Raw genomic sequence first — 24,979 nt, forward strand, 5'->3', positions numbered from 1 at the left:
ACACCGAAAGACGGCTGAAACCAGAGAAACATACGAAAGTGGGAATAAATAAGAGACGAGGGCGAGGAAAGAGGGGGCTGGTGTAGAGGATGGGCACATTGCCGAACAACAGGGGCAAGGATCATTACTCAAGTTATTGTATACGCCTCACTTTGCATCCCCCACACTCCTTGTGTTTCACGATGCTTAAGCACACCCAAGAAAGCGAGCGTTGCAGGATCGCGAGGAATCTCGGACCGGCGAGAAAGATGTATATTCAGCACGAAAAAAAAAAAAAGAAGAAATAAAGAGCCTCTTTCGTGCTGTCTTGTTGCCCGCAACCTCCTCCGTAAACGATAGCCGCCGCGTCTTCAGTCCCCCCCCCCCCCCTTTTTTTTTTTCTCTTTCGTTCGAAAAAGCCCCGAACCTCAGCGCAGAGGCGGGCATGCGCTATCGGCGCGCATCTAAGTTGCCGAACTAGATGACCGCGCACCGCCCTCCCTCGTGGCAATGTATGCCTATACGCACGCGTGGAATAAGGCGCACGAAGGGGGGCTCACCCACGGAGGTTTCTTGCGGGAATTAATCAGCCCTTCCTCCTTACGCGCCGATTTTCGCCGGGTATTTTAAGAACCTCGAGAGGCAGCGCCCACGACATGAACCGAGGGACAGGTAAAAGACCCGCGAGTGTTTCGTGCGTGCTTGCGTTAAGAGAGCAGCGTGAAACGAGCGCGCGCACAAAAGGGCGGTAAAGTGTTGCGTCGTTGGGCAGAGAGAGAGAGAGAGAGAGAGAGAGAGGCGGATTGTGTACACCATTGGTGCCTCCGATCATTACGCTGCGCGGGGTTCGTGCTCCTGGCGGCCTGACAAACGACGGGTCATGCACATGCTCTCGCGTCGTTGTGCATCCTGTGTAGCCTCTTTAGCCTATACGGAGCTTTCGTGAGCACAAGCGTGTGGATATGAGAACGCGCCAGTGTGCACGCGTAGCCTGGCACAGGCAGCAAGCGAAGCGGTATACGCTCAAAAAGAGAGATAGAGAGAGATAGAGGGAGAGAGGGAAAGACAACCAGAGTTATTAGCCGCCAGAAGCAGCCACGCACCCATCGTATGACATACGTAATTCTACGGAGTTTTCTTAGACAGCAAGTGCAGCAGTGGGGGAAAAAGCATGCAGCCTCGTTTTCGCCTTCAAGCGACGTGTACCTCCCGTGCGCGTGTAGAGATGGGCGGGCTCATGAGGGGCCCATGGAGGCAGGGGCTGCAATGGGGCACCGAGTGTGCCCACACCTTCATTCATTAAGATCTTCATTCTTCTAAGTGCAGCGTTGTGAAGATCAAGGACTTGGGTAATAATGGTGACCAAAGATTCCCGATTTCTAGTTCCAAGAACTGTTTACCTTCCACATTCATCCTCGGCAAGTGTGGGACAAAAGGCATGTCATTGTGAGTACCACATAGTCTCCTGAATTTCCCTGTTGCGCCAAATGCGAAGTTTGTTGTCTTCGTTATAGGCCAATCAGAAGGAAAGGAGGGGGCAGTGCAGTGACGCTGCCCCTCCCTCAACCCACCCAATGAAGGACCCTGCAGACGCGTATGCATGTCGAGAATACGGCGAGGAATCCAGAAGGAAGGCTGCAGCATTCCGTAGGGTGCTACGGCGGAGAGCTCGCGGTGGCCCTCCGTGAGCACGGATGCCGCGGGCCCTGGCGCACGCGGGGTCAGGGCGGGTCGCTGCTGGATCGCCCGCTGCCTCGCTCTCTGGCCGTTTCCAAAGCGACTCTGCATGCAGCTGCAGAAGATGCTATACAACTACGTATTATACGGCAAAGCCGACCGAAGAAGGAAAGGCCGAGCCGAACCCGGCGGCGCGCGTCAATTATGAAATCATTCCGAAGATAGAGTGCGTTTTCAAGAACGGTCGGTGCCTCTTGCTTTTCCTTCACGAAACTTGCGTCGCCTTTGGACAGGAACACCGCCGTATTCCTCGCATGCGCGAACTCGAAGAAGGGCGCGCTTGGTCATATATATATATATATATATATATATATATATATATATATATATATATATATATATATATATATATATATATATATATATATATATATATATATATATATATATATATATATATATATACTTTTTCGAGGAAGAAAGAAATATACAACGAGAGAAAAGGAGTAACTGGAAATATCTGCAGTTCAGCGTGCATCTTGGAGTGCTCACGTCGAGACCAAGCGTGGTTTAGGGAACGAGTATGTGAGACGAGACGACTGCGTCGTCCGGCGTGAGTATCGGGCAACGCCGTGCGAGAGTCTCGGGTATACTCCACCTGAATACGTAAGAAGCTCGCACTCGCATCTCCGTTGCTACTCAGCATAATAGCCGCTCTCCTTAACCTGACCGCCGTCACTCCTTCTTTTGTTCTTTCATTCTTTTCAAGAATAAAAAAAAACGACGAGAATAACGGGGCGAAGAGCACGAAATGAAAGACTATTAAGATTTCATGGTGGTCCAGCCGCTCTACTTCTTTTTTTCCCCCCTTTTCTTGTACCTGTGTGTACGTATACGTCACCCGCACCACGCATGCATGAATCCTGGTGCACGCGTTTAGTGTTAGCCGAGACAACGCTGTGGAGCCGGGTATCGGGCACGATTTGGGAGCGTTATTAAAGGCCTTGTGTACGCGCATCCTGCAAAGCAGCTGATATGGCGATTCGGACCGTTTTGGGCCTTGTTATCATATTGTCCCTATATAGCGGAGCCCATCAAAGGGGTTTACGCTGTCCGTTAAGTTGCGCGGGAGTCTACAGCATCCAGAGAGTCTTCACCATTCACAGGCCACTGAAAACGTGAGCTGCTACCCTTCACGTCCTTTCACGTACCCTTCACGTCAAGCACTATTAAAATTGCGGCTATATACAGAACAAGTTAGATGACCTATATATATATATATATATATATATATATATATATATATATATATATATATATATATATATATATATATATATATATATATATATATATATAAGGGAAAGAAGTGTATACCTAAGGGCTCGTTTTTCCGTGTTTTGACACAATATCAATGAGATCTAACAGATAGTAATGCCAAGGAATGTACAGGGGAAGTTATTAGAACCAATGAATGTAAATAAGAAGAAAGAAAAGTAACGCGTTTGAACGCGTTATTCGAAGGTCGTAGGTTCGATTTCTGCTCACGGCTGGTTATTTTTTCATCCACTTTTCTTTCTTCTTATTTACATTCATTGGTTCTAATAACTTCCCCTGTACATTCCTCGGCATTACTATCTGTTAGATCATATATATATATATATATATATATATATATATATATATATATATATATATATATATATATATATATATATATATATATATATATATATATATATATATATATATATATCGTGGAATTAAACGCCAACTTAGACACGCTTTCCTGATTGTGAACTGGTTTCCATGTGTATACAGTCGACAGCAAGTGCTTACGGGGCATGGGTCCGTGTTTACGGAAACGTTTTACGTTAGAACTGCTTCTAAGATAATACTTCAGTCAATTCTGACACCGTGCATATCACTAGTTCAACTGGCGGTCCAATCAGATCGATACCTTAGAAATAGCTATATTTGTTAAGGCATGCCATGATGTCGAGAAACTTAAACTTCTTTGTCCACTAGAAATATGAAATTTCAATTGGTCAGTGTGTAGTTCTGCAAGACCTTAATATGCAATGGAAGTCCGATGTCGTGGGTATATATTATACATAGCGCTTGAATTAATAACTCGAAGAATAACTTAGAGTTGGCACATATTGTGGGCCCATGACAAAGCAGCACCAGTACATTACACTCCACAAAAGCGCTGCTGACTTTGTTGCGGTCCGAATGAAATTTTGTAAATAGTGTAGTTTACGTGTGCGGATGTATGCGTTATGTGTTTATAGCTTTATGTATGATAATCATCACCCAACACATGGAGTAACATGTCAGGCGAAAAGATTGACAAACACCAACCGCTATTCATTGAAATATTTCTATCTTTCTCTCTCTCTCTCTCTCAGGCTTGCGCGTAATTTCACCTCTTTCACGAATTCAGGGTCACACCTGGCAGGTCAACGATCTGTCTTATGCGACGGCTCATTGGTCAGCTGTCAGATCGTGGATGATCACGTGCTACGTAACGCCACCTGGTGAGACATTCCACCCTCATCATAGCTATACGAGGGACGTTTGCTAGCACTCGTATGGTTTCACAAATGAAGAAACAACCAGTAAAATGGACGGCAGAATTGAAATCGTCGTGGCTCAGTCGCTAGAACGACGCACGCGTACATGCGAAGTTGAAATCGTTTCCCACATGTGAAGGATGTGTGGGTTCGTTCACCAACGGAGAGTCATTTTTGTCCACTTCAATCCATTTTCCCATTATGCCTTAATTACTGCACTTGAATTAAGAGCTGTGAATGACATCCCTTATGATTTCCCCGGCTTCCTTACATCTCGGTATCATACGGCCACACCCAGTATGGGTGGCTGTCCAATCCAAGAAATCTCGTAATCCGGTCAAGCCTGATACGCGAGGTAAGCTGAGCCACAGGAGCGCTACACTCTTAAAAAAAGGCAGTGCTACTTACTAATTTTGAGGTAGTCAATTGTCACAAAAATCACTACCTAAGTAGTAACTGTAGGTAGTAGACCGCAGACATTTACTACCTCTGGTTGCTTCTGAGGTAGTAAGCGTATGGGATCTACTACCTGCAGTTACTACTTAGGTAGTGAATGTTTTGACAACAATTTACTACCTCAAAGTTAGTAAGTAGCACTGCCGTTTTTTTAAGAGTGTAAGGTGAGGATCTATCCGCAGGTGTTTTGCAGACCTCGGGAGCAAATAATATTTATGACGGCGAAATCTTCATATGCCTCATCGAACTTGGGGAATATTATCGTCGCCGCCAACACGAGCTGATGTACAAAAAAAAAAATAGTCATCATGAGATGACGTTATCAGATGAAGTCACAATAACGCCATAGATCATGAAAATTAGTAACGTCATTATGACGTCACTATGACACGAATGACACAGGGTACATGCAACGAGAATAGAGCACAGGCTTTACACTCACGGGAGCTCGTGTATATATCAAGCCTCTTGACCATCTCCGTCTTCTTCGCATTTGGCCCATGTCATGCCACGCCAACAAGCTCGTACTGCTACGTTACTGATGATGACGTCATCACATGACATCGACACCTGGTCAAGAAACAGAGAGATGAGGAGAAAGGCCTGGAGGCTAACCAAATAAGAGCACTCGGTTTGTTACCCTGCTCTGGAGTGGGGAATAGAAGAAAAAAGGGGTTATAAAGAGAGAGAGAGAGAAAAAAAAAACAAAGGACACACGCAGAGGACAAAATAGAACACACGCACGAAGGATGTTATTACAGTCATTTAGAAAAGCGGGCCGATCACGAGAAGTGCAGTGGCGCTTTCAGGCCCTTCTTCTGCGACGTCGTGTTCTGCCGATGGCGTAGAACTATTTCTTCAAACAAAGGTCTTGTTGAGCGCGTGGTGGGCCAATTATTAAGGAACTGCAAAGCCACGTTAGCAGGAAGGTTACCTTTTCGGGGGGGGGGGGGGAGAAGAAGAGGGGGAGTGCAAAGACAAAAACAAAAAACAAAGGGCAGAATATGACTACCGCCTTCAATTAATCTTAGACGCATACAACAGCTTTTCATGAAGCGGCCGTGACGTAACGGACCATGCACCTGTCCCTCTGTGACTCCAAGGTACCCGATTCTTGACGTCATATCTACCTCTTCTACTTGTTTTACCTATTATAAGCAGCAGTATCGGTTAATGTACAGTCACTGGATCTTCCCAATAATCAGTACGCACACATCGGCGCCACGCTTACGTCTTAGCAAAACAATCCAACAAGACTACGCACCCGAGGAAAACGACTTCACGCTAGTCGCTTACTCGAGTTTACAGGGTTCCCCGACCTCCTGCGAACTGTGGCGCCGCACCAACAGGGAAAAAAACAGAGGAAAAAGATTACCGATCCCATTTTTCCGCGAGGTGACCGATCATAACGAGCTCTACAAGATTGATTTACAAGATTACCCACGCGATACCGAACCCCTGTATATCCTTACGCTTCGCGTAAAGAGCGACTCGATTGTATCTCTCTCTCGCTCTGCTTTATTTTGCGACAAAATTGAAGTACATAAATAAAACAAATAGAACTTTCCAGCAATGTTCCCACAGCGTTCAAGGAGCAAGCGCTCGATCAACCTGTGCCGCGCAAAACAAACCAGTTGCCAGGCGCCATGGCATGTAAACACATACACGCCTGCATATACTTGCAGCTAGGCTTTTTTTTTTTTTTGATGGATACTACGCGCAGGACGGCGTAAGATAGAGAATACACCCTGCGATGTACACACATAGGCTATACCATAGTGAGTACACGACAGCATACATTCTCGTTTCTGACGGTCAACCCAAAATTGTTTCCTGCTGCTCTTGCGTAGGCCATATGGCTCAGCCAAAAATTAGGCTCTTGTTCTTTCGCTCTGTGGGGAGACGCGATATATCTCCTGTCGTGGGCGGGCCTATCGGGTCTGTATAAGTGCAGAAATTGGTTTAAGGAGGCACCACATCGGTCAAGCATATACGCGAGACAACAATATCGCCCGTCGGCAGACAACCCGCTTGTTCTTTTCTCATCATTGCCAAATGTGTCGTAGATACATACACTGACGCGTGTACAGTAAATATCTCCGCTTTCATCCCCCCCCCCCCCTCCACTCCACTTCTTGCCTAGCCCTCCTTTGCCCATACTTCGAAGGCGTAGCACAATGTGGTCGATGTTTACCGAAGCGGGTTCATTCGAAAACCACAGCCCGATCATCCTAGCTAGCCTATAGGAGCCGAGAAATATGCCGCGCATCTGCAGGTGTACACAGTATGCCGCCTTCCTTCACAACAGTGTGCCACCGGTGAATGCGCAACCCCCCTCTCCCCTCTCCTCCTCGGCCCGCGCGTATCTGCGCCTCATCCATCAGACGGTGATGGCTAATCTGTGGTTCGAGTGCGGGCGTTACGACGTCTCAACGACTTCTAGATCGATCAAGCTTGATCACGAATGGCTCCGATCGCGTCACCCTTTAATTCTAGTGGAGGTCGCTCTCTTCATTCATGAATCGCGCAGTCCTTCGAGGTGCCACGCCAGGTCGCGGGTTCGAATCCCGGCTGCGGCGGCTGCATTTCCGATGGAGGCGGAAATGTTGTAGGCCCGTGTGCTCAGATTTGGGTGCACGTTAAAGAACCCCAGGCGGTCGAAATTTCCGGAGCCCTCCACTACGGCGTCTCTCATAATCAAATGGTGGTTTTGGGACGTTAAACCCCACATATCAATCAATCAATCGAGGTGCCATGCATGGACAGGGTTCGCCTTCACCCGGAAATGACGATGTACGAAAACCGTCGCGACGGCTCGGAAATACAGAGTCGTTAAGCGAAAATTGCTGCACTAATCTACGAAGCTCTGCGATGCTTACAGGAGCAGCAAACGTGGCTGTTCGTGCGGCATGAGAATAAGTGGTCAAATATGGATCTTGCTAAAATTCGTCCTCCTGGCGTCAGACAATTTTTTGTTACTCTTCGAAAATGCAAATGATCGCTGACAGCAAAATGTTTCGGAGTAAGTGCAACCATTCCAAACGTTTTGTATAACTGCCCGAAAAATACGACTCTTCGAATACTCAAACACGTGTAGTAAATGACGTCGCGAGTTCTTGACGCAATATTTACGACGATGTCGGGACTGATTCACGAATTATTCCATTCGTAGGTGTTCATTCCCAGCGGTCAGCCGTCCATGCCAATCATGCGCCCGTTCTCAACATTGGCTGAAAAATTCCTTTATGCGTATACGATCCTATAGCAAGACGTTTTTGTGACTGCGGGCCAACTCAGATCTATGCATCAGTCGTACTTTCAATGTTTCTCGTATGACAGAAGCTTCCTAGTTTCCTATAACACTTACAGAAAACTGCACGCTCAAAACAACGCAATACCTGGGTCTTAGCCTACATTTTTAAGTCTTTTCATTAATATTTGTATAATGTGCCCGTCGTAAACGACACTTCCGTAGTGCCAAACTGTCTTTGCGGATGCCATGCTCAGGAGTCTGTTTTCAGACAATCCTCATGTTAGTGAGTTTTACTTTAAATGACGAAGATATGATTTCCCATAACTCTCGACTCCAATGCACTACAAAAACATCACACGCGATGATGTATCCGAAGTCATCGGTTGACTTGCAGTCAACACGGAAGAAGCATTGGAATATTTTGGCCAATGCAGTAGTCAAAGAAAAAGTCAAAACCAGCTGAAGCCGCGCACTTGGGCGTTGGTTTATCGCAAGAAGAGTGCTTATTATAGGCGTATATTTAATTTTATTTAGGAGTATTTTTCAGAGTAACGAGATGATTTATCGGTGATATAGCGATATAAGATTCTAGTTATTCGGAACTCACTGATAAAAAAATAAAGATTCCACGCGATCTATACGTAAGCCATCGGCCATACCATGCTGAATGCACCGAAATATCCCTGAGAACAAATACGTCCTTATCGAAAAGTCGCGTCAAGCGTGTCGATGGTGAAGACGATGGGCACACGGCAGTGAACAACAGCGGAATTACTTCTTTTCAGACTTTTAATCAGGTTGATATCGCATGTACTTCTATAATTATGTTCTGTTTTGGTACTTCCGAACGAAAATACCCCAGTCCCAGATACCGGCGTTGTATATACAAATTGCAGTGTCATGTCAATCCCCTTAAACAGTACGAATCGGTGTGTATAATATCTCCATATATCAGGGCACTTCGTAAAAACTAAATAACTACACGGGAACCATCACAATTATATCACCAGGGCCCGCATCGCCAAAAGTTTGTCGTAAAAAGATGTTTCAGCCAATCCCAATGTGGAACACATAATTAGTGAAGCCAGATAACCAATGGAAAGACGCACTTACAAAAAACAAGAAGTTTTATGAATTGGGCCCCACTTCTCGTGCCAACCTGCACCGTGTAGTGTGAGCCACATAACTTCACTACCACATGGGGAAAAAAAAAAAACAGGCCTGCGCGGTACTCTCAGCACAGTCTCAGCGACAGCTGGAAGAGCGGCCTTTGAGCCTTTTTAAAAGAACTCTTTGGGTAACTGCTACAAGAACACTAGCGTCACTATGTTTAGCTAGAGTAGTGAGATGTACAGTGGAACGTACGACTGCCAAGTTTAGCGTAAATACCTTAAGTTCAGCTAAAGCGTGGAAATTTCTGGTCGCTCACGCGACGGCAATCGCGATGTACAAAGTTAACAAGAAGCGAGAAAAATGCGGATGAAGATGTACGCCTATGTATTTTCTTCCCCGACCACATCCGGGAACTGCCCGTAAAACCTGCTGCGTCCGTTTAGCCGTTCCGGGTGTACATGCACGGCGGAATAAAAGAAAAAAAAAAGAGAAAGAACAGCATCGCGCTGGGCAACATTTCGGAAACTTGGGATGGGCCGAGAGCGATAAAAGAGGTGAGCAGGGCAACTATATGAGGAAGTTTAAAACTCAGCCGCCAGCACAGTAAGGGCAAACAGTGGATAGCGCAAGAAAAGCAAAGTTACCGTCGTGAAAACAAGACTGGCGCCGAAGAAGCCAGCTAATCGCGATCTCACGGCTCCAAGGGCAGGCTTCGGTACACAGATGAAGGTGATCGTAAAATTTTGGCGCGTAAAAAAATGATAAAAAGCACGCCACGAAGACGACGTCGGGGCAATGCAGCTATAGGTCCGCGCGAGAGGGTTTTGTGTATAGTTGCGACACCCAGTATATGCTGTGCAACAGGAACGACTTCAATGTGTTTACATGCTTTTATGCTAACTACGATGACATGCAGTAAGCAGGTATGAGTGCTTGAAAGTCGAGATATACATTTTTTATGTATCTGCACTCTGAATGCTGCACGGAACTGTAGTTAAGGTGAGATCGAACTTCTTGACACACTTCATGAACTGCTCACACACTGCGTGCTTCACACAATGATTCTGTCAGAGCCAAAAGAACCGTTATATATATATATATATATATATATATATATATATATATATATATATATATATATATATATATATATATATATATATATATATATATATATATATATATATATATATATATATGCTCGCTTTAAATCTGGGTATTTAGAAAGAAATTATGGGTGATTCAATGAAAATTGAGCTAATATACTTTCCAAGCAAACACGACTGCACCATTGCCCGGCTTGGAGAGTCAAATTCGACACAGAGTTTGTCGCCTGAGTAGCGTCGCCGCATGGCACCATGATCTGTCGCATGTAATTTCTTCAAACTAAAAGGAATTAAAAAACAGGTGTTATTTATACTACATCTTGTCTTCGCACGTAGCAAACGTTTCTCATGTGGTTGGTACACACGGCTAGGAAAGGTTGCGTCACGCCTACATGTATAGTAAAGGTCGTGAGACCTTGTCTATAGGCTTAGCATAGAATTCATGGTACTTTTAGCAAATTAACGCCGCCCTCCATTAAGCTATAAACTTTTACAAATAAAAGTCATCCTGAATTTTGTCTTTTACTTTCTAGTCATGTATTAATTTATTTTGTTGTTGATCGGGAAACATAATAAAGCGTATCACTATAGCATCAGTGATGCTATACAGTCTGAATGTTCTCATTCGCCCCCCCCCCCACATACAAAAATTAGCAATATATACGACAGGCATGCGTTCAAGGTGCACCTAAAGAGTACTAAATGTGCTATTATGATCTTTTCTTTTAAGTCTTTTAGCGTTGCCTAACCAGCACATCCGGTTTTATGTCGGCAAGCTGCTCTGGATGAGCGTGGTTGTGCGTCAGACAAAATATATATACATGGCGAAGCATAGAAACAACGAGCAGTTTGGTATACCCGAATCGGGGAACTCGGCATGTGCCCCTTCCCACATGTAGATCATAACAGCGCACCATTAGACATGCTCGAACCGATAAATTGCGATATAAGAATCGTATCACGCGTCGGACGTCAATCTTTTTCAGTCTTAAACTGCCATAAGAAGGCGGAATGGGCAAAAATTACACACGATGACGCCATTATCCTCTTACGGCCTGAACGTGGGTGGTATTGATGGTTGCGTGCTGCATGAAGGGTTCAGTCTAGAAAAAAAAAGAGTGAAGATTGAAAGGTTTCGAAGATAAAGGTCAGCATACGTAGTCGGCAGTTTGCCGCAATTACACGAAAAAGCGCGTCAAGTTGCCGTAAAGAACTTTTCGAAAGCCTGAAAATGGGGAGGGGGGGGGGGGCACACGTTCGAGTGGCTTACATATGGGCCACCGCAAGAAGAGGCTATAGAAAAACAAAATCAAAGAAAAAACAACCAAGAAGCGTAGAGGAAAGCCTTGATTTATTTTCCAGTAGGACAGGATGCGTTCCTGGACTGCGTGAATGGGACATATTTCTAGAATTAAGAATCACCGTGAAACATTAAATTGTTATTCTACGACACAGAAATGAATAAACCACCATATTTAAGTAATATATCGATAATTAAAAAGAAATGGCAAGAAAACACAAGTAGATATCGCTGATGTTTGTGGGTTGTTGTCTTCTTGTTAGCACGCATCCTACAACTGACCTTCGCACAGTATTCGAACTAGTTTAATGATCAGAAACACGTTCATAGATACGGGTGGGGGCATATTTACTCAATGTTTAAAAAGAACAACACGACTTGCAAATGTGTTCGCACAGTTATAATTTCACCTTCCTGCAATGCGCCTGTAAATTTAGCTTGAGAGAAAAAATATATAAAATGAAGGGGGCTGTATTTTATAATTCTTCAGAGATTTACAGACATACCCACTGTTAAAGAAAACAGGGCGCACAGCAAGTTTACATTTATCATACAGAAGCATAGCGGCTTTGATTTGCATAAGACTGTAGTATACTGGTGGTTGAGAGTTTTTACTTTTCTTGACAGACTATAGTGACATGCATGACGGTTGCTTCCTCATACACTCGCTGTTAGAAGGCCAGCATTATTGATGGGTTAATTCGAGCATTTCCTTTAAAAGTGGACGACACTGTACATCCATCTTCCTAGCAAGCTCCTTCGAGCGAAATAGGAATGGTACCAAGATTCACAAACTGCTGTCACTGGAAAAAATTTTATAGGCCCAATTAACGAAGCTTTCTCGTTATCAAGTGACGTTTGTTATTGGTATTGGCTTGCAGCTGCTCTACGCAGCATCACGCTTGCATTTTGCCTGACTCAAAATCTTAGCGGAAGGATTCTTTGGCGATATTGGCGCCAGAGCCAAACACCCAATGCTTTTCGGTCGTAAACGCTGTTCGTCGTTGACTATATCTGCTTGATTTATTATGTCCACATTCGCGATTGGCCGACAGTTGCCCCTGCAAACATTTCAAGCATCGTAAACTTTCTTTGTGAACACCGCCAACCCATTATATACATCAACAAATGCCGGTCCGAACCGCCAGGCGTGCAAGGTGTGTGATCGTGCTTCCCGTAAGTAGCGCAGCAATGCACCGCGGACGTCTCCGTTTCGTCCATCTCCGTATCGCCAACTACGGAATGATTTACGACACCGCGCCAGACCTTACGAACCGGCTACCATCCGCGCCGGCGGATAGGCTCGGTCTCTCTTCTTTTTTTTTTCCCTCTCACTAATTTCTTCTTGGACGGTTTCGAATTACACGTCCGGGCACCCGACCGACGGTCCACCGCGGTTACGCGTGCAAGGATCGACAAACTGGCCGCATCGGCCAGAATTGCTGCTCCTGCAGATCGCACGCTTATACAGCCATTGCATATAGAGTGGTGGCACACACGGGCTATCTCGCAGGGCACGCACGCACACCATGTAGCCGCAACCGAAGGTGCTATATACTACCGGATCGCGTCACGGCGTCGACCGGTCGGTCACGCGCCCATTATCACGTGCGAATAGCGGAGCGCGATGCCCACATCCGCGTGAGGACGCGGAAAGCAGCGCCAAACGGCAGCGCACGGAGAAACCCCAAAAACTCGAACGTGGGAATCGCTTCGAGGAAACGGCGGTGCAGGTTAGGTCGCAGCCACCAAAAGGTGAAAAGCGCGCGAGCCCCCGTATCGAAAACAACGCGAGACAACAGATGATGGCTGCTGCGCTAACAGGCTCCGCGCATACAACGCGCCTTCTTCGCGGTAGCTGCAGCGCCCGGTGGTGGTGCTGAAAGCCGGCTTGGCGCAGTGGCGTATGGTCAAGCAGCATGCAGCGCTGAATAAACATGGCGCCCCGTGGCGGCCAGTGCTTGGCCGGCCACCCCTCATCAGCAGGCGGAGCGCGCGCCGGCCCCTGCAAAGGAGAAGCGCGCGCGAGCAGCAGAGCTATAGACAAGCACGATTGTTAGCGCACAGCGCATACTATACGTACCGGCGACTCGATTATAAGCACAACTTTTGTCTTTCGGGAGAACGTTCGAATGTTTGCGGCTGGTAATCAGTTTGGTATACCGTTACAAGGCCGACGGGCGGAAAGGAACGCTCCCTTAGCAGTGCGCTTTGCAGGATAAAAGCTATCGGTCGAAGAGATTTAATCGCGTATAGCGTTGCTTCGAACAGTGCATATAACATGAGCGTGCGTCGTTCTCGTTGAAAATGCGCGGCAGGTGTATCCCATCTGGGCACGGCAGGAATGCGATTGATGCCCTGGTAATTGAGATGGCGATGCGGCACCAATACGAAAACCGGTTTGCTTAACGTGAATTCCTCGTAGCTGGGGTAATGTCGGAAGTGAACCAGGCTACTCATTGAATTTGTATGTGCATGAACACCACAATAAAACGTCTCTCGGTGCACAATGCTCGCCTGCAATGTAGCGAACTCTCCATAGCGGGCAGTTTCACATATATGGACGATGCGGAGAGCTACATCACGGCAGCAGCCCATTTTGCTCTATATCGGTACTTTTTCTAGATAAAAGTGTTAAAGAGCCGCGCATAGCGAGTTACGTTTTCTTTTATCCGCGTGATGCAAATAATAGCGACGTCAACGTTCCAGACTCATCCGTCGTAGCATCACTTACATTTTGAACTTCGGAGCATAGCTCGATCATTCGTAAGCCTGAATCGCGTCCCCACGGGAATGCCAACACGCTTCTCAGGCAACAGCCCACCACCCTCCGTTTCGCCACCTCCTTGCTTTGGCTTCGAGTCACGTGCCAACAGCCAAATCTCGGACCCGGCGCGCTCATTCGGGGTTTACGCATTCCTCGGGCCCAATTGTGCGGCAAATATACCGGCCAATGGGGCGACGAAGAAGCGCGACCTACCTACCCATGCCCATCAGGCCACCCGGTGCCAAGAAAAAAAAGCAGCACCATGCATGCACTCGCTCCTCAGTCTCTAACATTTTCATGAATGAAGAAGCGCAAACATTGAATGGAAGGATCCCAAGAAAGCATCGGCGAGACACGAGAATGCACTGAGCGGCGTCGCCAAAGTCCCCTGCACGTGGCGCATTCACCATTTGCGTTCTCAACTTTTGCGAAACATTTGTTTGTGCGCGGACGGCTTCCCGGGCGCAGCTCCGGCTTGTATTCTAATAACGGACTCGATCTGACATTGGAGTCACATACGGTTTTAGTTACGCGCCTTCCATATACACACGCGCGCAACCGCATTTACGGAGAGCCGCCAATGTTGTATACACTTAGCTGCAGCGCGTTGATCCAACTCTACTTCCGAATACAGTGCAGCGTTACGGAAGTTGAAGCTGTAGACGATGTCGGTTCATTCGCACACCAAATACGCGGACTTCCTAACGAGTGACAGATTGTGAACGACTACACCGCGTCCACGCGTTGACCAATCCTGACGAGCAAACGACGTGTCACCACAAAGTTAGCGTTACAAGGGCGTTTGGGTGTGACGATTGGTCTTATAGTTTGGCTAAGAGATGGACGACTATGGCGTTATTAGTGTACATCTCTGTAATTCACAACACTGCACCATTTTAGCTTGGCGCACATGATGCCCACCGTCTTTCGAAGACAGCACACACGCGAGACGGTGTATACACTATTTGCCTCATTCGTTCGCACAATGTCTAGGGAAAGCTATTTACAGATCACCTTGTTTTATAAAAAGGACCATATGGTGCATCCATCCGAGGAAATATGTAAAGAACAGAAAGTGGAGGGGGGACACGGGATTCGAGCGGTCCTACGTGGGGGAGACAAAAAAAGTAGCGTGCGCGACGTCACCTGGCCTAAATTTCTCGAGCCCCGCTGCCGGATGGGAGGCGCATGGGCGAAGGGTAAACATTTGCTCGCGAATGAGCGCGTTCTCTCCGTGACTGATTGACTTCGCATCAACGACGCATGCTAAGAAACGGGAGGACAGGATGAAGAAAATGCTGTACAATGAGCAAGTTTTCGTCGAGGGGAGCAGTATGCAGCGAGCAGAGCGCCACGTGCGTGGCATGAGCCCATCTTGTGTTGTGAGTGAGTGTGCTGCTTAGATTACTTCGTTGTTTGACTGGCCAAAGCGGCTTTGCATTGCGGATGCATCGCATGCCATCAATAGATTAAGCAGTGCTAAGCATTGGGTCACTTAGTATGTAATTTCTATGAGGGAATGTCCGCTTCAGAAACCCGTATTTATGACAAAAAAAGGGCATTAGGAGATGAGTTTAACCTGCTCCACTCCTTGACTTCATACCATATGAATCCCCGACGCGCGCGTGCACACACGCACGCACGCCCACTCATTCACTCACTCAATCACACAATTACTCACTCACTCACTCACTAACTCACCAACTCACTAACTCACTCAACACTATATATTATCAATGCCGCTAGAACGCAGGCAATCGCGATAAGGGAATCGCTACGAGATTTTGGGTAACGGTCGGCTTGCTGACAGTTTTTCTTTTTTTCGAGGAGACAAGTGACCAAACTTTCAATACTAGTGCACACGAGAAGCCGTCTTACGTTCAGCTAACCAGACATATAGTACTCACGCGTACACTCGAGTGCCCAACTCGTGAGGGCGGCATTATACATGACTGTCGCAGTGAAGGAGAAAGCTGCAGGGAACTACAGGAACGATAAGGAACAAGCTGATTCACTCCGAGTCTGCATAGCTGCGTGCGCACAATGACGTAAAAGCAGGCAACGCAATATATATATAAGTGGTTATAACAGAAGAAAAGAAAAGAAAGGTGCCGACCCGTAACTGTCTCTCCTTACGAGGACACCTCAACAGGTCAGCAGAGGAATGGGATATGGGGAATAAAAGATATAGGGAAAAAGAAGGAGGGATAGAACTTACTACTCATATGTTGCTGTTAGCATCCAAACTAATACGCTTCGTTTGCTTAATTTATTTCTGAACACTTTGCTATCGGTTCCCACTAACGTAGAGGTCACTAACGACAAAACAGTGACAAAGTACAACATAACGGAAGAAGAAACATGAAGTTGCTGTTGTGTCGTGCCAAACTTTCATCGCTCAACCCAAGTCTTCTAAGCGCGCAAGGTACCACCTCGAAGCCCAACGCTCACCCCCAAGCAGCCCTTCACTGAATTCGCTGAAAGTAAAGCGTGAACTATCAGTTCCCCGATGGGTGAAGTAAAATGAACTGAGAAAAGAAGTTCATAGCCACACACTGTAGCGAACGCGATCGCAACTAAAGGCGACCGCGTCGGTGCCAGTCAACGTACTTACGACGGAAGACGACCACAACAGCAACACCAACAAGAGGGTGGGAACCGTAGTTCGCTGCTGCCTACACACATTATACGCACATCATTGGGCGCGGCAAATTCAGCGACACCGACCCACAACATCATACGCCAACGACAGGGACATAGTCACGCCACTGTCCCTGCCCGCCGTCGAAAAACCATCAGTCTCCTACCGTCACGAAAAAAAGAGTCTGGGAGGAAGCCACAGCGTGAACGAAAAATGACTGAGTGAGAAGGGATATACACACACACCTTTCTGTCCCGCTGACGCTTATTTATAAACAGCGCCCACCGAAGTAGCGAGTGTTTTCTGTGCCGAAAGGAAGCGTGCACCTTGAACGGCCCTGCCGACTTGTTTTATTTGTCGGGTTATGCGGATACTAAACGGTTTTCGAATGTTTTCGCACCGTTTTTCACAGCCTCTGGCCGAGACGAATTTCGGTTGCACCGAGTCCAGAGGCGCAGAAAGCAATAAGTAGGGTTTCCATGCCGATAAAGAAGAAAGGCCCGCACAAAGGGCAGCGCGGTCGACAATAAACTGGAAGGATTTTCTGCTGCAAGTATGTATGCCTCGCGTGCGTTTCAGAAACTGGCAACACACGAGAGGCGAGATCGGCTTCAATGCGCGTTGCCGCCGCTATAGATTTGCAAAAAGGGCCCTGCGTCTCGGCGGAGGCTCCGATCATCATTCTCTCTCCCTGACCATCAAACCATCATTAATCTTATTCTCCCCCTCACCAGTTCCGTTTTGAGGGGAAAAAAGGAGCGCGCCTCGCCGCTGCGACGACGATGCGAGGAGGTGGTGCAGGCGACCTCGAGCGTGACAGCGCAGAGAGGGATGCCGAATATAGGGAAGCGAGCGCCCGCAAGAAAAAGGAAACGGCGGATTCGGCGGGACTAAAAGGGGGAAGCGGCGCCGGAGAAGGGAGAAAAGACAGAGGGAAGCAGGGATCGGAGCGAAAAGGTAAAGTCGCAGGGATCGTGCGCCCGATCGCCGGCGGCCCTCTGTCGAGAGAAAGAGGGAGGAAGGACTCGGCTCGCTTCTTCACTGGTGCGTGTTGTACCGCACTATACGAGCGTATGTGTCGAAACGGGTGATCGCGAAGCGCACGATGAGCCGAGCGAAGCACAGGAGGATGCGACAGATGTCGTCCCGCGTGCTCCCGAAGGGCATTGTTCAAACGGTGGATTTCCGCAAGGAGGGAACGACGGAGTGTTGTAACCCTCCGCCAGGCATGGCGGCGAGAGAAGGGTTTTCTTTTTCGTCGGGACGCCGGCTAATTGCAGCTACGGCTTGCCAACGTGAGTGCGACGAATGGTGGCTGAGCATACGGTCCGAAATCTATTCGAAGCTGACCACGCGCGAAAGGACGCCCGGGAACATGATATGAGCGAATGGTTGTATTGCTGTCATCGCGAACCAAGGGAAATGAGCGATTCGTTGAGGTTGCTTTTGTTTCGTGGCGGCCCCGGCATTATAGCGTGTGTACGTGCCATGCGCCGATTGTCGCAACCTCTGTGAGAGACAATGGCTACGGAGGAGGGCCTGCCGGGGTGGCTGTGATTCTTGGCTGCCCGCCGCTTTCTGTGCCTATTCGTGGTTGTATACAGACTGTATTGCTGCTCCAGCGATAACGGAAAAGTAGTGAGGGTTCATATCGCGCATGGCTAAAAGTGAGGCCGTATTTAATTTTCAACAAGCTGCCGTTTTGTGATTGCGCTTGCCTTGAAGTGTACGGATAAAAACTAGGCCTTGTCGGAATTCCATAACAGTAGACTTTCAACGCGAAGACTCAGATAATGAAGTAAGTCGTTATATTCCTTCTCTTCGTGTCCACGCGCTGTAGGTCTATACTGCCTTGAAGTATGAATCATCGTGTTTGTTTCTGGTTTGTTCAAAGTTACAACACAGGAATGAGACACAGTGACTGCCTTTGCTGCCTAAACGAGTTGTTTGTATTTCAGTGCTATTTGCAAAAATTATTGATTGATTTGTGGAGTTTAACGTCCCAATACCACTATATGATTATGAGAGATGCCGTAGTGAAGGGCACCGCAATAATTGTAGAAATTATACTCAAGGAAAAGATCACTTCGTTGTCGTATACAATGTACATAAGAGGGTTTTGACTGAAATGCTGCCCGGACAATCAATAACAACAAATAAAGTAGAATAAGAAGAACAGTGGGGCCAACAGAAACCCCAACAACAATTTCCGGTAGTGTAGCACCAACGCTCGATGACACAACCAAAACATGGCCAATACAAGAATGTTTTCGCACCAAATATCCTTTGAAAACGAAAGCGGCTACTGGGGCTGATTGATGTTACATAGGAGCTAAACACGTTGCGAAGCTTGCGCTGAGCGTATAATCAAGTTCTCACCTGAACACCGCTCAGCTGGGATAGTTGTAATACTGAAATTTGATACAATAGGAAAAAAAATCATTGGCTCATCCGTCTTTCATGGGAATCGTTCATGATGCCAAAGTGAAATGTGTTTCCATAGCAGTAGATGCAACTGTGTTAGATGTAAAAAAAACATTTTTTAACTATTCGGGTGCCATTTTATTGACGTCACTTTGGTTACGGTAATGACGTGTGCCAATGCTTGGTGGACGCCGCCATAAAACACTCCCGTGTCAAAACAAGAAAAAAACAGTAACTCAGAAAGACATGTAGTAAAAATAGTTCGGACTGTTTTTTTTTTGTGTGTTTAGTCTTAAACTTCTATCACAGCTTCCCCCTCCCTACTTTTGTTAAACGCTGGAAGTGCATCAAGTCAGTTGTAAGTCCGGTCATCACTCGACCTTCTCGCCATTGCGTGTCATCTTGTCGAGCATTTTGTCGAAACATGGCAGCGCAGGAATGAAGTCAAAGTGAAGATCGCGACCGCAAGACCCTGTATTGGAGTCTACAATAACCTAATGAGTGGTGATAACCGAAAAAAAAAGGCAGGCAAATGCGGAAGCACCGGTGGGGGTCCTCACAATGCTTTAGGCCACGCGCCTGGACACGCGAGGGAAAACGGATCAGAAAGCGAGGGCAGCCCCCGAGGAGGGATGTATATGGTTCCTCCTCCGTGACTGCAAGTAGCCCGAAGGAGGGGGACCACGGGGACAGGTGAGTGGAAGGGCGCCCAGCGCGCGAGCCAGCACTCGGCGGCGAGGGCCATTGACGGGAAAGAGCTGTACCCCTCGGAGCCCACCGCGAGTAGCCCTTACAAAGTCGCCCGCTCTCGAGGTCGTACCCACCTACGAGTATACCGTGTTTTGCGGCACCTTTACTGCTCCGTGCCTTTGACCAGGAAGCCTGAGTGTTGCGCAGCTTTATGAACCCGCTTATGTGATGGAGAAGGCGGACCAAGAAACGGAGAGCATGGAGGAAGATATAATATGAACTTATCCTCTCCGCACCCCCTTCCCCGAGCTTCATCAATAGCAGACCGTTGTTTCCTTTCCTGTGCGGCACTATTTATTGAGATGCCAGTCGAGCTGCCCCATTAGACAACTGAAAACAAAGCTGCATTTCGTTCAAGACAGCAGCAATAGGCCCAGTGGCCGCGTGGAAAGATGTGCAGGAGAGATGGAAAGAAATGCGAACATCGCAGCGAACTGTTTTCATAACGCCTTGACCTTGACAGCAAAACGAAGATGCTAGAATGATTCTTGATTATAATATGAATGACTATATAAGATTTTTATTACCACCCAGCTAGGCTACGACTGCTTGAAAACAAATACCAAACAGCAGAGAATGTAGATGCCGCTTTGTTCGCGTTTCTTTCTTACCTCGCTCTACAGACGTGATTTTATGCCAGCTCACTGCGGGTGATTGCATGACCTCTCTTGATTTTTTTTTATTGAGGCTGTTATTTGGTCGTAGCCTTTGGAGAATGGCAGCTCAAGGAGCCATACGCTCTAAAAAAATGGGAGTACTTCAAACGATCAAGCTGCTGGGATTGCTAGCAAAAATGGTCAATTACTACATTGACTTACTATCATGCAAAGGAAAGTGGAGATGCACGGAAATACTGCTTTGTTTACAAGAGAGCTCGATTTCAAAGGAAAGCTGCACTATCGGAATTAACATCGTGAGAAGTAATCGCCGGAAATGTAGACCACGCTAACTCCGCCTGCTGAAACACTACAACCACCACTATCTCTGTCAGGACGCTGAAGTAGAGGATAGTTAACTAATACGACCTCTGTAAAAGGAAAAATAAATCTAACAAGTTCCCGCACCTGGGACAGCTCGTGGAACTTCATTTTGAGAAGCACAGCAAAGTATAGACTAAGAACACAGAGAAAGAAGCCGCGAGACAGGCACAGAAACTGAAGCTCAGAACTTCACCGGAAGTGGTACGTCAGTCATGACCTAACTTTGCAGTAACAATTGTGTTGTTCTCAATAACGTTTTTCGTTGGGTGTCAAGCTCATAAATCTGTTGCTTCATTTTCTGAAGTGCTCCTGCTTTCACCCCGTGACTCTAACATGGAGCCGAATTAGATAGCAGTCCGAAATGTTGAACCGCGACAGAAAGCGCAACATGTAAGCTAACGCATTCATTCGTGAAATGTGGCTTCGCGAATAACACATGACCGCCTCCGCAGCTGTAAAGGCACAGCGTTCATGACTGACCATTTCTCGCGTCATCTCTACGGAAACGCGTTGCACTCGGATCCCCAAGCCCGCCAGAAATGGAGGACGCGAGGAATGTACGGCGGAAAAGACGATAGCCACCTCAAGTCAGTTGACAGAGTGACGTGAAAGGTGTGCAGTGCGTATGCGCGTGGCACTATAGCTTTACAGAACACTCGAGGGAGCGCGTGGCGGAAGAAGGAAGGGTCAGACCACGGGCCCTTACCGAAGGGTCCTGAACAAACGTCCTGCCCGGACAGGGTCCGACGAGAGTGGTCTTTTTTTCTTCCTTTCTGGAGGATCATTGAGTAGCGAAAACAAGCTATTGTCGTGCGTCAAAAAGAAGCCCAGCACGTGCCCTGAGGAGCTCTTGACGAAACCCGAGACCCTGGTTTTATGCACGCGCTCGCAGGTAAATTCTATGCTTCCCCTGTTGTATACGTCCAGAACGCACGTCCCCTCTTTTCTTTGATTGTTGCAGCCATTGTGAAAGCACGCGCGTGCCACGTCATTGGTTATAAGAGCACAAACGCCGCGGTCATTGGCACCGCACGCTTGAGCCTATTGTCGATATGTATTGAAATCGTGAGTCGAACCAATAGTGAGGAAGTATTGATGTTAAAAAAAAAAAACAGTGTTATTGGAAGGTATGAGAATGCGCGAGACATCTTTGTGCAATAATTTAGTGGTTCGCACACATTCTCTGCATGTGCTGGTTTCGCACATATATAGTCCTGAATAAACGTCCTTGTAATTAGGTGCAATTAAGGACGACCCTTGTTCGTTATTCAGCACTGTCCTTGGGCGTTTTGGGTGCATGACCTTCATTACATTATCGCATGAAATCTGAGACGGCCTGTTTCTGCAGGAACTATTAGCTATTATCATTACGCATCCATTACATCGCCTTACATCTTCGCCTTTGTAGTGCTTGGCCTTTCAAGCTCCCTTTTTTTCTTGTAATTGTCTTTATTTCTGAAGAATTATATTCCACAGTGATTGAGTAGAATTATGCAGCACGTTTAAGTTTAAAACAACGGTGTAATTTTGTTCAGTTCTCACCGAGTCAGAAAGCTTTCACAATCATAGAGGGGAATTTACGAACAAAACATCTGATGGAAAAATTTCTGTAGGAAATTACACAACACAAGACTGTGATGTGATTCCCCCCCCCCACCCCCACCCCCCAAAAAAAGAAGCCTTTTGCAAAAACGCTCGATATTGATGTCTACCTAACTCGTATTGTTATAAGAAAAATGGTGTCACGTGTACTCCTATGGGGCAAAATTCTTGCTTGTTTTAAGCAACACTACATCATCTCCAATCATATAGCACAACGTTAAGTACGCTTCGACACATCACTTGAATTATCATTTTCCTGTAGAGCACAAACCATAACTACCTTATATGCGCTAGTTTGTATCTGCTTCAGTTAGAACACAAAACAACCCAGTACTCCTTTTTCTTTCTGAGGCCAAATATATCGTCCAACTCGAAAATATATTTTCTAGCCCGCTATTTCAAACTAACTTCAGCATAGCAACAAATGGTACCTCCGCGATACGTCACCAGGTGCTACAGCGACTCTTTCAGAAGTGAATAGATGGACCATATTGAAATGCGTCGCATTATGCACGCATTGGAAGCGCAAATATATACAAAAGTTGCAAAAGTCCGTTACCCAAGCCACGTCGCCATCAAATTGCAGAAAGTGAATTATTTTTCTGGCTATTTATCGCTGTATCAAGTCACTCGTAAGTTACAACACGCGCTCCTGCATGACGAGTCAGCATTGTTAAATGACGCATAACCTGAAGAACTTTGCAACATTATGGAAGTTTGTATTTTATTAAGCTATTAGAGTGGTGTATCTGTTTCTCAACGTCATAACGTCAACACCTGGGCAGCTGCGAACAATATGTTCAGTCCTAAGCATAAAAACGCATTACCGAACTATTCGAAAGACCATGAGCAATGTTTGAGCTTTACTGTTGGTCTTAGAAGGTGAAGGCCATATAAAAAATAAGGTTATTGCAGATGGCCGTTGCCCAGCATGGCAGTTAAATACCCTGAAAAAAAAAGCAACAGGTAAACTAACCTCTTTTCAATGCTTAATTATGATAGGCATAATGCGAACTACAAGACTAACTCTTCCGCTGTATATGAGCATAGGAGAGTAGTCATTGCATACCTTCGTTTGCCATGCACACACACCAGTGTTAACGAAGGAAAATGCAATTATGTACCATTGTAGGAAGAACAGGCACCGTAATACGCACACGAAACACGCAAAGAATCATAAAAGCGTTGTTATGTACGAGAACATGAATGGGTGACAATTTGCAAAAATGTTACTTGTCACCTGATTTTTCCTTCGAAAAAAAAAAAGACCTACGATTAAAGAAGATGTAAGAACAGCGCGGCCATGAAATTTACAACACGGAGAAACGCTGTCACCAAATGTTGCGTACTTAAAGTTGTTTGTATCCGAATAAATTAGTATAATATAGCGCTTTTTCCCAAGTCTTACGGACACGCATCTACCTCCAACTGAGGCGTCTCCGTGAAGGATGGCTTTGTTCGTGATAATCATGCACATCAGCAGACGGTAGAATAAATAGTACTGCTTAATAAATTTGAAGTTATTCCCTGCGTATGTCACGTTGGAAGTGAGAGAGAAATCAAGAGGAAAGGCAGGGAGGTTAACCAAGCCTTGGCTCGGTTGGCTACTCTACACTTGGGGTGGGGAAAATGGGGAATTGTAGAAAGGAAAGGTTAGAGAAGAAAGAAGAATAGCTCACAAATTCAATTCGAAAATTCGGTCAGTAGAACCGCCTAAATGAAGCTCTCTGAGACTGACGCCAAAGGCATTCACATTGCCGCTTCTTCAAATGAATCTGTTATAAAGTAGATGCTATTATAAAGTAGGGCAGCGGACTGCGGCAACACTGAAAAAGTTAATTGACTCCCAAAGAGCAGACCAAGACGTAATGTAACACACGCACACACGAAGAAAGGAATGCCGATCATTATCAAGCTAATAAAAGAAACTTACCGTGCCATTGAACTACGATGAGAGGCGAAAAAAAAAAAAGCTGAGTCAATGTGAGTCTGAGTTCCGGAAGCTTCCAAGAAGACTGCAACACAACGCGTGCTTATGATTGACGTCACATGAGGCGCGCAGAAAAAAAAAACAAATGTCGCGCTTTGTGGCTTCCAATCCGGACCGAGGAGATCACAAAGGACACATCGGCGGCGAAGGAAATCGGAACGGTCGTCGACACAAAAGCCAGCGGCGCACAACCAGATGCTCGGTCGACTCGCCGCCGCTACGCTGTGGCTAAACGCGCACACCTGAACACCAACACACAAGTCGCGCGCAGCAGTCACCGCCAACTAACACGCTGTCTCTGGTTCTCCCAGAGGGTCGATCGCCACCGTCGTCGTCTTGGCGCCGTTGTACGCGATGCGCTCTCC

The 24,979-nt window shown here is 46.6% G+C and overlaps 1 protein-coding gene across 1 annotated transcript in view; it reads right to left on the reverse strand.

The window, feature by feature from the left end:
* LOC119162046 (zinc finger protein castor homolog 1-like) overlaps positions 1-24,661 on the reverse strand; it is a 462,142-nt gene extending 437,481 nt beyond the window's left edge. Inside the window, exon 1 of the mRNA XM_075889173.1 lies at positions 24,558-24,661. The gene's annotated coding sequence lies outside the window, so the exon portion shown is untranslated. The remainder of the gene's footprint in view (positions 1-24,557) is intronic.
* Positions 24,662-24,979: the final 318 nt, after the last annotated feature.

Source organism: Rhipicephalus microplus, chromosome 3 (genome assembly GCF_043290135.1).
Source record: "Rhipicephalus microplus isolate Deutch F79 chromosome 3, USDA_Rmic, whole genome shotgun sequence".
Classification (NCBI taxonomy): Eukaryota; Metazoa; Arthropoda; class Arachnida; order Ixodida; family Ixodidae; genus Rhipicephalus; species Rhipicephalus microplus.